This window comes from Macaca fascicularis, chromosome X (genome assembly GCF_037993035.2).
Source record: "Macaca fascicularis isolate 582-1 chromosome X, T2T-MFA8v1.1".
Taxonomy (NCBI): Eukaryota; Metazoa; Chordata; class Mammalia; order Primates; family Cercopithecidae; genus Macaca; species Macaca fascicularis.
The window spans coordinates 143,178,791-143,193,950 of NC_088395.1; the positions used below are offsets into that span (position 1 = coordinate 143,178,791).

Below are 15,160 nucleotides of genomic sequence, written 5' to 3' on the forward strand. Positions count from 1 at the left end.
TCTCGATTCCCTGACCTCGTGATCCACCCACCTCAGCCTCCCAAAGTGCTGGGATTACAGGTGTGAGCCACCGCGTCTGGCCCCAAGATTACTTTTAACAGGTCAACTCATATTTACAGAATGCTTGCACTGTGCTGGACACTGTGCTAAGTGCTGGGAACACAGTGGTAAAGAAGACAGATAAGCTTCCCTGTTTTTATGGACCCTTCTATTCTAGTGGAAGGGAGACATATTAAAGAAAAATTACGGGTTTGGTGAGCTTTGTGAAATAAGTGATGTTGAGCAAGAGGTGGATGGTCAAGTGTTCCAAGCAGAGGTGGCAGCATGTTTGAAAGTCCTGAGTGGGAAGTAGTTTGACATCTTCAAAGAAAGTCCAGCATGGCAAGGGAGGGAGGGTGGTGCTAGGTGGCAATAGTGAAGTTAGAAAGGTATGGAATAGGACGGATGCAGTGGCTTATGCCTATAATCCCAGCAGTTTGGGAGGCCAAGGTGAGGATCCCTTGCACCCAGGAGTTTGAGACCAGTCTGGGCAACATGGTGAGATCCCATCTCTACAGAAAATTAGCTGGGTGTAGTGGCACATGCCTGTAATCCAGCTGCTTGGGACACTGAGTTTGGGAGGATCACCTGAGACCAGGGAGGTTGGGGCAGCAGTGAGCCATGATCATTGAACCGCTGCACTCCAGCCTGGGTGACAGAGTGAGACCCCGTCTCAAAGAAGAAGAGAAGAGAAGAAAAGAGAGGAGAAGAGAAGAGGAAAGAAAGAGGGAGGGAGGGAGGGTGGGAGGGAAGCAGGCAGGCAGGAAGGAAAGGAAAGGAACAGTCAGATCTTATGAGGATCTTGTAAATGATATTAAGGACTTTGTTTTATTGTGGGAGTGGTGGGAAGTTGAAGGGTTTAAACAGTGTAATAGGCCGGGCACGGTGGCTCATGTCTATAGCCCCAGCACTTTGGGAGGCCAAGGCAGGCAGATCACTTAAGCCCAGGAGTTCGAAACCAGCTTGGGCAACATGATGAAATCTTGTCTCTACAAAAAATATTTTAAAAGACATAACCAGGAATGGTGGTGTGTGCCTGTGGTCCCAGCTACTCAGGAAGTGGTTGGATCACTTGAGCCCAGGAGATCAAGGGTGTAGTGAGCCAAGATAGTGCCACTGCAACTCCAGCCTGGGTGACAGAGCAAGACCCTGCCTCAAAAATAAAATGAAAATAAAATAAAACAAAATAAACAGGGCGATAATGCCATTTTCCCTATTCAAAAATTGTAATAGCATCATACTTCCTCCTCCGTCAAGGTCTAAGCTCACCTTGGTGTTGGGAGCTTCCATAATGTGGTCTTGCTCGTTATTCAGTGTGTTTTCTAAGTCTCTGAAAGCTAAACTACTCACTAAGTTCAAGCTTGTCTCCTGACTTTTTTAGCAGTCTCCCCAACTAGATTGGCATCTCCTTGAGAGCAGGGACTACACTGTATGCCTGTTTTGTGTCCTTCAGAGAGCTAAGCCCATATTCTTCTTGACTTCATAGCGTATGGAAGAGAGGAGATACCATCATGGGATCATGTTTGCATATCAGTTTTAAAATTAAATCGTGGGTGTGAGAAACCTCCAAAGTAAATTCTGGGTACTGTTCGTATCACACACACAAAATAAAGAACTGTGATTTTGACATCTGTTCTCTAGAACTGTCCTTTAAGAAGCTGTCTTCTTACGGACTCTTAAATGGCATTTCTTTTTTTTTTTTTTTTTTTTTGAGACGGAGTCTTGCTCTGTCGCCCAGGCTGGAGTGCAGTGGCCGGATCTCAGCTCACTGCAAGCTCCGCCTCCCGGGTTTACGTCATTCTCCTGTCTCAGCCTCCTGAGTAGCTGGGACTACAGGCGCCCGCCACCTCGCCCGGCTAGTTTTTTGTATTTTTTAGTAGAGACGGGGTTTCACCGTGTTAGCCAGGATGGTCTCGATCTCCTGACCTAGTGATCCGCCCGTCTCGGCCTCCCAAAGTGCTGGAATTACAGGCTTGAGCCACCGCGCCCGGCCAATGGCATTTCTTTATATTTTATCATTATATGTTGAGGTTCATAGCAGGAAGCAAGGCTTATTACCTATTTTCATGTTGTTTCACTTGTGAGGAAGAAGTCCTTAATTAAATACCTAGCCTTAAGAATATAGGTGTACACAAAAGTACAATTATTAATTTGTGATTACCCTTTCTTCCTGTGGACAAACATTTCTGAAAATGATTTTTTAATAAAATGACAATTTAAAAATTAGCAATACTTACTCATTTAAAACATGCTGAGGAGCTTCACACTTATTCATGCTTATTGATTCAAACTTATTTAGAATAATTGTGCATTCATTCGAAGCTCTTCCTTGTGGTTACCACATTCCCCTTTGGTGCTTGAATTCATCCATAGCATCACAGCAGAAGTACAGGACTTTATAGCTGTCACTTTTCTTTCTTTCTTTTTTTTTTTTTTTTTTTTTTGAGACAGAATCTCGCTCTGTCGCCCAGGCTGGAGTGCAGTGGTGTGATCTTGGCTCACTGCAACCTCTGCCTCCCGGGTTCAAGTGTGTCTCCTGCCTCAGCCTCCCGAGTAGCCGGGATTACAGGCACCTGCCACCACGCCCAGCTAATTTTCATATGTTTAGTAGAGACAGGGTTTCACCATTTTGGTCAGCCTGGTCTTGAACTCCTGACGTCAGGTGATCTGCCCGCCTCGGCCTCCCAAAGTGCTGGGATTACAGGCGTGAGCCACTGCACTGTACTGTTGATATCTGTCACCTTTCAATATTGAATATTGTTACTGTAGGAAGACACTTTGTTTATATACTAAGTACTTTTCCATGTTGCAATATACCCTTCATATTTATCATATTTATGACTACTTAATCGATTGGGCAGATTACTTTGCTGAACTATTTCTTTACTATTGAACTTGTTTTTTCCCCCATTTTGGATTATTTCCTCAAGATAGTTTGTGAAGTGGGATGACAGGGTCAAAAAAACATGAATATTTTTATGGTTTTTAAAATGCCTTTCTGCTGTGGCCTTGCCTGGCATTGGGTATTATTTTTAAAAAGAAACAAAGAAAAAGCAGTTTTCTTTTTTGTTCATGCAGTGTGTCTAAAATGGCACCCCATTGTTTTCTTCCTCTCAGTTTTGGAGCAAAAGGAAGTGATATGTATTCTGGCTGGTGTTACTCTACCCAATTTTTATTTAGTAGCACACTTACAGATGTGTAAAGAAAAGTCGAAATATGACACAAGGGACAGGAATAGGGAGGATAAACCACAACATACCAAGAAAGAGTACCAGGAATAACATTTTATATTTTTATAGATAAATGCAAATGAATTTCAATTAAGGTTGGATGACTTGCCCCAAATCCTAATTAGTTTCCTTCCCTTCCTTCCTTCCTTCCTTCCTTCCTTCCTTCCTTCCTTCCTTCCTTCCTTCCTTCCTTCCTTCCTTCCTTCCTTCCTTCCTTCCTTCCTTCCTTCCTTCCTTCCTGTCTTTCTGTCTTTCCTTCTTCCTTTCTTTCCTTTCTTTCTTTTGACAGAGTCTCACTCTGTCACCCAGGATGGAGTGCAGTGGTACAATCTCGGCTCACTGCAACCTCTGCCTCCCAGGTTCAAGTGATTCTCCTGCCTTGGCCTCCAGAGTAGCTGGAATTACAGGCGCCCACCACCATGCGTGGCTATTTTTTGTATTTTTAGAAGAGGTGGGATTTCACCATGTTGGCCAGGCTGGTCTTGAACTCCTGACCTCAGGTGATCTGCCCTTCTCAGCCTCCCAAAGTGCTTGGATTGGAGGATAGTTAGTGATTTTTTATTTGATTCAGGATTTTGTTTTAGATATCAACAAATGAGTTAAAATCTTAAGAAAGTGAATTAAAATAATGTATTTCTATTTTGATGTAATGGACTTAAGATCAAAATAATAAAATAAGATCTAACACTTGGGTTTCCTCGTCTTAAAGCCTAAAAGCTGTCTAGTGTTATAATAATGGAATTTGTAGTTAATTATCAACTTTGGGCTGGGTGTGGTGGCTCATGCCTGTAATCCCAGCACTTTGAGAGGCCAAGGTGTTCAAGACTTGAGGCCAGGAGTTCAAGACTAGCCTGGCCAGCATGGCAAAACCCTGTCTCTACTAAAAATATAAAAATTAGCTGGGTGTGGTGGCACACACCTGTAGTCCCAGCTACTTGGGAGGCTGAGACAGAGAATCACTTGAACCTGGGAGACAGAGGTTGCAGTGAGCTGAGACTGTGCCACTGCACTGCAGCCTGGGTGACAGAGCGAGACTCTGTCTCAAAAAAAAAAAAAAAAAAAAAAAATTTGGCTGCCATTGCCATTTGGGTAGTAAATTAAATATTTTATACAATTATCTATATTTTACGGAAGTAGTTAAAAATGTTTGTATTTAGCTACAGTCTCTTATTCTAGAGCAGTGGTTCTCAACCGGGGCAATTTGCCCACTCCCCCAGGAAACATTTAGCAGTGTATAGAGACATTTTTGATTGTCATGACTGGGAGGATACTAATGACATCTAGTGAATAGACGTCAGGGACACCACCAAATATGCCACAGTGTGCCGGACAGCTTCCACAACAAAGAATTATCTGGCCTAAAACGTCAATAGTGCTGCTGTCAAGAAATCCTGGTCTAGAGTGAACTATTTTTGAACCTTACATTTACTTGGGAGTTAATGCTATTTTCAGAATACATTTTTGATCATTTTGAGAGATTATGTTTAGAGTCTGAGACTCTGCACCACCAATCACTGGGTGGTGATTGAAGCCAGTGTGTTACAAAGAGCTTTTAAGACCCAGAAGAAGTATTAGCCAAATGAAGAGTGCTTTTCTGTTGGCTTTCTCACTGTCTGTGCTTTGAATATATTTTTATTCATTAAAAGAAGCTAATGGAGTTCAGTATATTTTGAGACAGTCTACTGTATAATATTTTATCACTAAATTAAAGTGAAGATTTCATGTTTTCACACAGAGCAAGATGAAATATAGTATACTGAAGGAAATGTCCAATTATCTTAACACACAAATGTTAGCTATAATGGCCATTTTGTGTTTTATTATACCAAGTTGTTGCTAGCTCTACTTTATTAAAATCTTCAGTTTTAAAGGCTGAAAGATCAAAAAGAGATAAAAATATATTAATGCTGATTGTTAACCAACAAGTAAGTATTTATTAAGTGTCTTCTTTGGGCTTGGTAACATATTAATTGAGAATATGGAAACATTAAGATATAATACTATTTTTATTGAGTTGATTATGTGCCAACTATTTGCACACATTTATCTCACTTAATTTTCACAATTGTCATGAGCTGTAGGTCACCTTATTCCCACTGCATGGATAAGGCAACTGAAGCCCAGAGAGATGGACTTGTTCACGGCCACTCAGCCAGTAAGTGGTAGAGCCATGATTCATTCAAACCCAGGTTGGTCTGACCTCAAAGCTCATTCTTTCAAAGTACAACTCTCTATGTCCTCCTCAAGAAAGACGCACTTTCTCGAGCTAGAGCCAAACCAACAACTAACGGGTGCCTTCAAAATCTGCTCTGTAGTCCTCTATTTGACCAAGTGGACTGCTCTTAACTGGGGGAACTAAGACTCGTGCATGTAAAGCAATACAATATCACCCTCAGGAATATAGGATGACAATAGAATATCTCTGGTCTTTCCTATGACCCTTCAGCCCTTCTTTAAAAAACGCATCCTTTCTGTTTTACTACATGATTCTGGGATACAGGGAGTCAAGGCTAGTGTAACCTCTGGAATAATGCCATTACATCCTCAATTCCAGCTTATTTTGATCTCAGTTTACACTTATGGACCAAAGAAAGCGGTAGGTTCTGTAGGAGAACAGGACACAGTCGTCCCTATTCTCAAGGATACAGAAAACCTCTGGGTCCTATTCTTTTACTCAGTGCAAGTAGCTATAGACTAACTATGGGCCTTGTGGTGGTCAGTATTCTTCGAATTTTGAGTATCATACTAAAAAGTTTCAACAGAAAGTCTCCTCTTAAAGAGGCGTTCTATTCCCCCAGAGGTAATCAGAAGCTGCATTCTCTGGCATTCTTGTGTTATGCATTTTACATCCTCTGTCATCTCATGCCTGGGTTGGTCTCTCTACCTTTTCCTGTCTAATTGCTGCTTGTTTTTTGAGGTCTTTCTGCACAAAGTGGTTTCTGGTCACCTCATCCCATATTGATATCTTTCCTAGAACAGTCAAGGGCAGAATAGGCTTTGACTCCTATCTGTGCTATTTATTGACTGTGTATTGTAAGGCAAGTCACTTCACCTCTTTGAGCCTCCATTTCCTTGTGGAATGGGGAAAATAATAGTACTTGCCTCAGAAAAGCACAACTGAATGTCATCACACATGTGAAGCCTGTAACTCAGAGACGGGCATATAATAATTTAGTAAAAGCTAATTATTATTATCATCTTCATCATCTTCATGAAATACAAATTTGATTGTCTTATTCTATGGCTTATGTATCTTCACTGGCTCCCAGTTGCCCACATGGTCAAATCCAAACTTCTTAACTTGGCATGCAATATCTGGCCCCTTATCTACTCTTGCAGTCTTTTCTTCTATTAAAAAAAAATTAAGCTGGGCACAGTGGCTCATGCCTGTAATCCCAGCACTTTGGGAGGCCGAGGCAGATCACCTGAGGTCAGGAGTTCGAGACCATCCTGGCCAACATGGTGAAACCCTGTCTCTACTAAAAAATACAAAAATCAGCCGGGTGTGGTGGCAGGAGCCTTAATCCCAGCTACTTGGGAGGCAGAGGCAGGAGAATCGTTTGAACCCAGGAGGCGGAGGTTGCAGTGAGTCGAGATCAAGCCATTGCACTCAAACCTGGGGGACAAGAGCGAGATTTCTCTCAAAAAAAAAAAAAATTAGAGACAGGATCTCACTCTGTCACCCAGGCTGGAATGCAGTGGTGCTATCATAGCTCACTGCAGCCTCGAACTCCTGGGTTCAGATAATCCTCCCATTGCAGCCTCCCAAGTGCCTAGGAGTAGAGGCATATATGCCCTCTTTAATGCTCCCTTAATTCTCTATCTTACACTTTTAATGCTCCAATCTCTCTGTCATGGTTCTTACTGTTCCTTAAAACTGCCAGGGCTTTGAGTGTTTTTTAAAGCCTTTATGGGAACTTTATTCCTCTCTGGAAGAGCTGTCTCCCATCCTCAAATGTGTTTGAACCCAGCTTTATAGGACTTTTCCCTATGATGCCTTCTCCAAAATCCCACCATTCATTCATTTAGTAAATACATATTGAATGTCAACTGTGTGCCAGGCTTTGCTGTAGGGGCTGGGATTTTAGTGGTGAGCAAAACTATAAAGGGATAAAAATCCTGATCCTCATGGAGCTTACATTGCTAAGCAGTTAATTTAAGTAGGTCAGTTTAACAAATATGCGTTGTCCACCTACAATGTGCCCAACACTATGCTAAGCACTGGGGGCATAAGATTAAGACTTAATCCCTAGCCTCAAGGCTATAGTCTTAAGAGAGAAGACCCCTAAATGGATCATCTCCATGCATGGCGGCACAGAGCCTGATACAGTGAAGCCCAGGGTTTTGTGAAAGCACAGAGGAGAGCACTTAGCTCACTTGGGGTGAGGGAAAGAGGGAAAGAAAGACTTTTCCATATAAAATGATAGAGATGTGTCTTATGTTTTGAGGGAAGACTGAAGCTTAAAAGTAGAAAGTAAAGTTGACAACTGAGCAAAGCATGGCATACAGATGTCTCTAGATAACTTGGGGTTGCTGGAGTTTAAAATTTAAGGTGTAAACTGGCAGGAACAAGGCCTGAAGGAGTAGGTCATGACCTGACTCTGGGGGACCTTGTGTGCCAACACTAAGGAGTTGTAATTATTTATTTTATTTTTTAGAGACAGGGTCTCACTCTGTCACCCAGGCTTGAGTGCAGGGGTGCCATCAGAGCTCACTGTAACCTTGAACTCCTGAGCTCAAGTGATCCTCCCATCTCAGCCTCCAGAGTAGCTAGTACTACAGGCATGTACCACCATGCCCAGCTAATTAATTAATTAATTAATTAATTATTTTTTTTTTTTTTTTTGGTAGAGACAGGATCTTGCTATGTTGCTTAGGCTGGTCTCAAACTTCTGGCCTCAATTAATCCTCCCACCTCAGCTTCATAAAGCACTGGGATTATAGGCAGGAGTCATGACACCTGGCCAGGAGTTGGAATTTTTGCCAGATAAAGCTTGGATGTGCATCAAATTCACTTGCAGCAATTATTTAACATTAACTAAAACCAACAAATCTGATGTCCAGGGACCATCCAAGAGCCTCTGGGTCAGAATCCCTGTTGATCTGTATTTCTAATGGCTTAATCAGTTCCTAATACACTCCAGAGCTTAAGTACTTTTGCTATGGGGAAGTATTTTTTTTTTTGAGACAGAGTCTGGCTCTGTCATCCAGGCTGGAGTGCAGTGGCATGATCTCGGCTCACTGCAACCTCCGCCTCCCGGGCTCAAGTGATTCTCCTGCCTCAGTCTCCCAAGTAGCTGGGATTATAGGCGCCCCCCCACCATGCCCAGCTTTTTTTTTTTTTTTTTTTTTGTATTTTTAGTAGAGACAAGGTTTCACCATATTGGCCAGACTGGTCTCGAACTCCTGACCTCAGATGATTCGCCCGCCTTGGCCTCCCCCAAGTGCTAGGATTACAGGCTTGCACCACCATGCCTGGCCAGGTTTTTAAGGGCATGACAATCAAATTTTGTGGCTTGGAAATATCACAATCACACTGACAGAGTAGAGAATGGATTTGAGAGGAAGACTGGAGGTAGGGAGAGAAGTCAACAAACAGTTGATTAAGTGAGAGATGAAGAGGGAATGGCTTAATATCCCATGGCTGTGGAGATAGACAGAGGGGTATGGAGGAGAGGGATTCAAAGGCTATTAAGGAGTTGCAATTTGCAGGACTTGGTAACTGACAATATGTGGGTGCAAAAGAGGGAGGAGTTAAGGGTGATTTCCAGGTCTCCGACTTTGACCTCTACATCAATAGTGATGTGTAGCACAGCCACCAACTGAGATTATTTTCTACAAGAACCCCTTTTCTATCCCTCACACTACCTGGCAAGTGCCAGGCCCAGAGAAAGTGCTTAGTGAACACGAAAGCAAATGTGGCTAACGGGAGTTAAGGCCCCCAGGACCCTTATCCCCAAGTAAGCTTTCCCTTTATTTTTTTGCACAATGGCTGAAATTCCAGCTTTATGGACAATCTTTTTCCTGCACGTCTTATTCACTGCTGCAAGTTCTTGGAATTTAGTCTCCACAGTGGCTGTGGAAAGACTCTTTAGAGAATTTTTTTTGAGATGAGATCTCACTACATTGCCCGGGCTGGCCTCAGCCTCCCTAGTAGCTAGGACTACAGGTCTGCACCACCACATCCCCACCAAAAGATTTGTTTATGTTGAATAGAAAGTAGTAGACTTTCAAAATGTTTTATTTAACTAGTTTCTTTTTCTTTTTTAAGTGTAGTTATATGATCACATTGGGAAACCCTTAGAAGAAACATACATTGGATACCTATCCCAGGATCAGACAGAATCCTTTTCATTATAGAATTGCAATTAGGGAAGGGAAAGGGGAAAAATGGGTTTCTCTGCTTTTCTTGGACTGTCTCATTCAAGATCCTGTGGTTGGATTGTCTTTTGGTTATGTATCATTATAAAAGGTTCTGAAGCTTAGAAAGAAGCTAGGGTGGCTGGGCGCGGTGGCTCACGCCTGTAATCCCAGCACTTTGGGAGGTCAAGGCAGGTGGATCATGAGGTTGGGAGATCGAGACCATCCTGGCCAACATGGTGAAACCCCGTCTCTACTAAAAATACAAAAATTAGCCAGGTGTGGTGGCACGCGTCTGTAGTCCCAGCTACTCAGGAGGCTGAGGTAGGAGAATTACTTGAACCCAGGAGGCGGAGGTTGCAGTGAGCTGAGATCATGCCACTGTACTCCAGCCTGGCGAAAGGGGGAGATTCTGTCTAGAAAGAAAGAAAAGAAAGAAAGAAAGAAAAGAAAGAAAGAAAGAAAGAAAGAAAGAAAGAAAGAAAGAAGGGAGGGAGGGAGGGGAGGGAGGGAGGGAAGGAAGAAGAAAGAAAAGAAAGAAAGAAGCTAGGACATTTTTAATATTGGTTTAGTGCTTTCTCTGACCTGAAACAAAAGTAAGCAAAGATATCAGGATGATAATTCTCCCCATTTTTGTTTCATCTCCTGTTTTCTACTCTTAAATTGTGATACAAGCAATTCAGCTGTAGAAAAAAAATTAATTTCTCCAGATCCTTTAAGTTGCTTTTAACTTGTGAGGTTCAGTGGCCCTTTGGTTCAGTGGAAGATAGAAGGAAGGAAGGAAGGAAGGGAGGGAGGGAGGGAGGGAGGGGCAGACTAGCTGAGAGGGGAGCTTTTTGAAATCTTGACTCTCAGGCTGCATCCCAGATCAATTAAATCAGAATCTCTGGGGGTGTCACCCAGGTGGTAGTATTTAAATCTCCCCAGGTAATTTCAATGTGCGGCCAATGTTGAGAATGATCACACTAATCAGATAAACTCCATGTGATCATAAATTTCAAGCCCCAAATCAGAACATCAATAATAGCTATCATTTCTTGAGTGCCTACTCTGACAGGCACTCTAATATACCTTGTCCTTTTTCTCTCAGGAAAAGCCTTAGTTGCGTGAGGGTGTAATTCCTTTTCACATTTGAGAAACAGAGGAGGTAGGTAGCTTATTCTACATCACATAGCTAATGTCTGCTTGACTCCAAAGTCCAGATTCTGTAGCTCAGCTGACTACCAAAATAGTGTGAGGGTTGATAGATTTTTGTGTTTTAGGTAGGAGACAATTGTGTATTTTATGTCAAGCATCAAAAAGTTGAGAATTCATAAACATATCAATGGTTTATGGGGAAAATAGGCAGCAAATCAAAATCAGAGATGTTTTAGATTCTGAGACATGTGTTAGCTATACACCTGCCATCTCCTGAACCTTTGATGTTGGATTCAGAGAAGGAAGCTTAGAGTAAGAATAGGTATTATCATCCCCATTTTCCAGCTGAGAAAACTGAGGCTTGGCAAGATTGTTACTTGCCCAAGATCAGACATCTAGGAAACCAACAGAGTAGATCTGTGTTGCTCTATGCCCATGGTCTTAATCACTATACCATACTGATTCCTGATGAGCATTGAAGAGTAGAAGGAAGTGGTATGATGATATATTGGATGGAAAGTTATCCTAAGTTTGGAATCTGGCAAGGAAAAAGGTACCAACCGCTGCCTAAAACTTTCTGCAATCTTGTTATTGAGTAAGATGTTTTCCTAGATGAATTGTCCTGGGGTGCACCATTAGACTGTAGAATCTGGAGTTTTCTTTAAGTCGTTGAACCATAATATCATCTGAAAATTGTTTTTAATGATATAAACATCAATGAAATCATGTATTAAAGAAAAATTTGCTCATAATTATATCATCCTGAAATATAAAGGTGCCTTCTTTTATCTATGCTCTGCTCTATCTGGTCCACATATTTATGCTTATATTATGTTCACACTGGTATGATACCCGGGAATCATTTAAGGCCTTTTATCACCTGACACCATGTTATAAAGATTGCCTCATGCTGCTATATAGTCTTTACATTGGTCATTTTTGTATTATTTCATTGAGCACTTGGGACATAATTTAGCTAATTGCCTATTTGGGGGGGCATTTGGTTTGTTTTTAATTTTCAATATTATAAATCATAGTATTATGATCACCATTTTGCATGTAATTTTTTTTGAATATGGGGCCATTTCTTTAGGATAAATCCTTCCAAATGAGATGTTTTTTCTCATTTATTTCTTTATTCATTTGTTTATTGAGACGGGGCTCGCTGTGTTGCCCAGGCTGCATTTGAATTCGTGGGCTCAAGTGATCTCCTGTCACAGCCTCCTCAGCTGGGACCACAGGCACGTGCCAGTACACCTGACTCCAAGATGGTTTTAGAGTTTAAATAAAGCTTAAGGCCAGGCACAGTGGCTTATGCCTGTAATCCCAGCACTTGAGGAGGCCGAGGCAGGCAGATCACTTGAGGTCAGGAGTTTGAGACCAGTCTGACCAACATGGCAAAACCCCATCTCTACAAAAAATACAAAAATTAGCTGGGCATGGTGGCAGCCTCTTGTAATCTCAGCTACTCAGGAGGCTGAGGCAGGAGAATCGCTTGAACCCTGGAGGTGGAGGTTTCAGTGAGCTGAGATTACACCACTGCACTCCAGCCTGGGCGACAGAGTAAGACTGTCTCCAAAAAAAAGTTTAATAAAGTTTTTAAAGTTTAATGATACAAAACTTTGATTTATAAAACTAATGTATGCTCTGGATATGCAAATATGTAAGATTATTACCCCCTTTGTCTATCTGTAGTGATAATGGTTATTTACGTTTTCTAAATTGAAGCAAGTTATAAGAAGTTTTTTGTATCAGAAATAGGCTTGGACCTCTTTTATTCTTTTTGAAATGGAGAAGTTAAGCTACTAATTTTGTTTTCTTGCTTTGGTTAGAGACCTGCAGAATTCAATCAGATGGATTCTCACACCTGTTTGCAGGTGACTGCCTCTGGCCCTGTTGCTCATCCTGTTTGCTCAGCAAGAGAGCCTGTTGGTTTTTACTTGATAAATGTACGAATCTTGAGAGTTGGAGAATCAGTAGCCCACCTCAACACTGACATGCTTTGTGTTTTTGAGAAAGCTACCTTCATTTGCTATGATGTCTGGCTAACAAAGATCTTTTTCATTTTGTTTCAGGGACAGTTGGATTTTTTTCCTGTTTCTGGTTAATTGCTAAAATCTACAGTGTGCTGAAGGTGGAGTAAAGTATTTCCCCAAAGGGTTCCAAGCACATCTCCCTTGCCCTTGAATATCTGTATATCTATATGAACATCAATTGAGATATATATGTGTGTGCTTCTAATTACATAATTTTAAGCATATATATGTAAATATAAAATCTCATTGTTTGGCCTCAGTTTGTATGACACAAAATACTGATTGTATGGAAGAAAACAGGTTGGGAAACAGATTTATTCTACATCATATTTTCCTGAAAAGCTACAATAAAAAGATTTAAATTAAAGCAATTAGAGCAAGGGCGGCACATTTCTTTAAAAAAATTAAAGTTGAGTACCACACTGGTTTTTCAGATGAAGTTTTCTTTCTTTTCCTTTTTCTCCTTCATATTGTTCAGAGCATCTAATTCCATCAGAACTATTGTCAAATAAATTTTAGGTAAAATGCATATTTTTCTGATGGGAGTTGATTATACAAACTGTATTACACCTTCGTATGTGAGTGATCATTTAAAAATGCATATTGGTTTAGCACATAGAGTTTATGAAATGCCAGATAATGCTCTTATTCCTCAGTGAAATCTGCACATTTCTAGTTGTTAGTTGTCTATTTCTATTTGCCATTCCTTGGGGGGCTGAGAATGTTCAAATTTGACTTAGTTGTGTTTAAATAATAAATCTTTGGAGTCAATTTTCTTGGGTTTATTTGCTTTGCCTAAACAATAGTCAGGTATCACATCTCCTAAAATGCTGGGAATTTATATTGCAAATATTCTTCTAGCTTGTAGTTTTGGGGGAGCAGCCATGAAAATCACACATTTTCTACATCAAATTGTATTGATAAATATAGGTCTCATTTAGGAAAATGTTTGAAAAATGTCTACATATACCCTTCAATTAAAGGCTATTCTCAAAGCCATCCTTAAGCTGAGGAGTACTTGTTTGTCTGTGCAGGGATCAAAGAGTTTATGTTGCCCCTGGATGGGAGATTGGAATGAGGAGGGACAGGGTCAGAGAGTTGCATTCTGAAAGAGAGTGAAAGGAGGAGAAGGAGTTTACTAGTTACCTCATGGAAGAAGAAAATAATTCACTAGCCAGTAATGTGTCTGTATTGGAAGGGTCAGGGCTATGACTGGTGGCAAATGGGCCTGGGGCCTAGAGCAGCCTGGTGGGGCAGGGAATGGCTACAGAAGGCTACAGAAGGTTTCTCGACAGTGGAATTTTCACCCTCTCTAAACCCTCTCCTATTCAGTCTCATAACCTACGGCTGAGCCCTTAGCCCTGCTTGACGAGAGAAACTGCTGTAATGAGGCCCATTGGAGCCAATTCTATTCTCCTCTAAATACTCTGAACTAAGTAGTGGTATACTGAGCTTCAGGGACCTCTTTTCCCACCAGCTTGCCTGCTTAATTGTTTTATCTGAGCTCCCAAGCCCACTTATTTGCATTGATGGTAGTAGTTTGCTAGAAAGGCACATTTATTTCTGCAGCAGGAAAATGTCATTGCCTAGATGGCGTTCACAGATTAAAGTGAAGGCAGTCACCTGCAGGTCTCATGGCAGCCATCTTTGAACATCTTGAAATAGTAAGTCAGCATTTAGCTTGATTTTGGAGTGAAAAATGGAGAAGAACACTTTACTTTGATTGCAATGGGGCTGAATAGCTCCCAGTGTGGGCCCACCAATACCACTTTGGAGGCAGGAGGCATGCAGTTCCTTGCTCTGCTACCAATGAGAGTATCAGAAGAGGAGCTACTAGTAGGTCAAGCACTTCAACTCGATAGGAACTAGGGGCTCTTAGGTTTTAGACATATTTGCCTATCTCATCTGTGTACAGTAGTTTCACGTGTAATGGTTGCAACAGAGGTATAACCATTTTCTGAAAGGAGAGCTTGAGGGAACGTGCTTTTGCCCTCCTGTTCCATAAACCCTGGTGAGTTGGGGCTGAACCAAGGTGTATGTGGGAACTAGGCCAGGCTGGACTGAGTTGTGTGGAGGGAAGTGGCCTGGGCCAGAGTGGTAGGACAGCAGGGGCTAGAGCCCAGTGGCGGTGACCTGGGTGCTGGGCAGTACTGTTTCCTAAAGACAAAGGTTACTCACTGTCCTCCTCCGATCCATCGCCCCTAGACTTCATTGTCTTCAGAATAAAGTTGGGCATTTGAGAGTCCCACAAACCATCGAGCCCCCAGATTTTCTCTCTGCCCACCCCCTCCCTCCTTTTGAAATCCTTTCCATTCATAGAAGACCAGGCTTATGCTCTTCCAGCAAGCCCTTCCTGCT

The 15,160-nt window shown here is 41.8% G+C and overlaps 1 protein-coding gene across 18 annotated transcripts in view; it reads left to right on the forward strand.

Annotated features, from left to right (window-relative positions):
* Positions 1 to 13,573, forward strand: part of LOC102141840 (uncharacterized) — a 118,947-nt gene extending 105,374 nt beyond the window's left edge. For 17 of the 18 annotated variants that reach the window (XR_012429917.1, XR_010584441.1, XR_012429916.1 and 14 more), the window contains one exon: positions 12,842 to 13,573. The gene's annotated coding sequence lies outside the window, so the exon portion shown is untranslated. The remainder of the gene's footprint in view (positions 1 to 12,841) is intronic. The other variant, XR_012429922.1, reaches the window with a different exon arrangement.
* Positions 13,574 to 15,160: the final 1,587 nt, after the last annotated feature.